Below are 1,999 nucleotides of genomic sequence, written 5' to 3'. Positions count from 1 at the left end.
TTCTGTCCCATTGATCTATGTGTCTGTTTTTGTGCCAGTACCATACTATCTTTGTAATAATTTATGTACAGAATTGTGATGCCTCCAGCTTTGCTTTTCTCCCCCAAGATTGCTTTGGCTATTTGGGACGTTTTGTGGTTCCACACAAATTTTAGGATAATTTGTTTTAGCTCTGTGAAAAATAGTGGTGGTATTTCTATAGGGATTGCATTAAATGTTTAGATTGCTTTGGGTAGGTGTAGATATTTTAACAATATTTGTTCTTTCGATCCATGAGCATGGAATGTTTTTCCATTTCCTTGTGTCGTCTTCAATTTCTTTCACAAGCGTTGTATAGTTTTCAGAGTACAGATCTTTTACCTCTTTGGTTAGATTTATTCCCAGGTATCTTATGATTTTTGATGCAATTGTAAATGGGATCAATTCATCACTTCTCGGCCTTTTGGCTAAGATCAAGTGTAAATGGGATCAATTCTTTGATTTCTCTTTCTGCTGGTTCATTATTGGTGTACAGAATACAATAAATTTCTGTCCGTTGATTTCATATCCTGCAACTTTGCTGAATTTATGTATCAGTTATATCCATTTTTTGGTGGAGTCTTTCAGGTTTTCTGCATAGAGTATCATGTCATCAGCAAATAGTGAAAGTTAAACTTCTTTCATGCCAATTTGGATACCTTTTATTGCCTTATGTTGTCTGATTGCTGAGGCTAGGACTTCCAGTACTGTGTTAAATAACAATGGTGAGAGTGGACATACCTGTCTTGTTCATGACTATAGAGGAAAAGTTTTTCCCCATTGAGGATGATATTTGCTGTGGCTGTTTCATATAAACAGCCTTTATGATGTTGAGGTATGTTTCTTCTATCCCTACTTTGTTGAGGCTTACTACTAAAAATGGATGTTGTACGTTATCAAATGCTTCTTCTGCATATTTTGAGAGTATCATAGGGTTCTTTTCCTGTATTAATGTGGTATATCACATTGATTGATTTGTGAATATTGAGCCCAAGAATAAATCTCACTTGATCATGGTGAATGATTTTTTAATATACTTTTGTATTCGATTTGCTAGTATCTTGTTGAGAATTTTTGTATCCATGATCATCAGGGATTTTGACCGGTAATTCTCCTTTTTAGTGGGGTTTTTGGTTTTGGAATCAAGGCAATGCTGGCCTTGTAGAATGAGTTTGGAAATTTTCCTTCTATTTCTATTTTTTGGAACAGTTTTAGAAGAATAGGTATTAATTCTTCTTTAAATATCTGGTAGAATTCCCCTGGAAAGCCATCTGGCCTGGACTTTTGTTTGTTGGGAGAGTTTTGATTACTGATTCAATTTCTTTACTGTTTATCGGTCTGTTCACATTTTCTATTTCTTCCTCTTTCAGCTTTGATACTTTATTTCTAGGAATTATTCCATTTCATCCAGATTGCCCAATTTGTTGGCATATAATTTTTCATAATATTCTCTTATAATTGTATTTCTATTGTGTTGGTTGTGATCTCCCCCCTTTCATTTATGATTTTATTTATTTGGGTAACTTTTCCTTTTCTTTTGATAAGTCTAGCTAGGGTTTATCAATTTTATTAATTCTTTTAAAGAACCAGGTCCTAGGTTTATTCACTTATTCTACAGTTTTTGTTTGTTTGTTTGTTTCTATATCATTTATTACTGCTCTAATATTTATTAATTCCCTTGTACAATATGCTGCTTTAGGCTCCATTTTCTGTTCCTTTTCTAGCTCCTTTAGGTGTAAGGTTAAGTGGTGTATTTGAGACTTTTCTTGCTTCTTGAGGTAGGCTTGTATTACTAATACTTCCCTCTTATGACCACTTTTGCTGCATTCCAAAGGTTTTGGACTGTCCTGTTTTCATTTTCATTTGTTTCTATGTATTTCTTTATTTCTTTTTTAACTTCCTGGTTAACCCATTCATTCTTTAGTAGGCTATTCTTTAACCTCCATGTATTTGTGGTCTCCAAATCTTTTCTTATGGTCGA

The 1,999-nt window shown here is 33.7% G+C and overlaps 1 pseudogene; it reads left to right on the top strand.

Moving 5' to 3' along the window:
- Positions 1–426: 426 nt before the first annotated feature.
- Positions 427–570, top strand: LOC123587139 (annotated as a pseudogene).
- Positions 571–1,999: the final 1,429 nt, after the last annotated feature.

This window comes from Leopardus geoffroyi, chromosome C3, assembly GCF_018350155.1.
Source record: "Leopardus geoffroyi isolate Oge1 chromosome C3, O.geoffroyi_Oge1_pat1.0, whole genome shotgun sequence".
In the NCBI taxonomy this organism is placed as follows: domain Eukaryota; kingdom Metazoa; phylum Chordata; class Mammalia; order Carnivora; family Felidae; genus Leopardus; species Leopardus geoffroyi.
The sequence above is the reverse complement of the archived record's forward strand: the minus strand, read 5'-3'. Positions and strand labels throughout refer to the sequence as shown.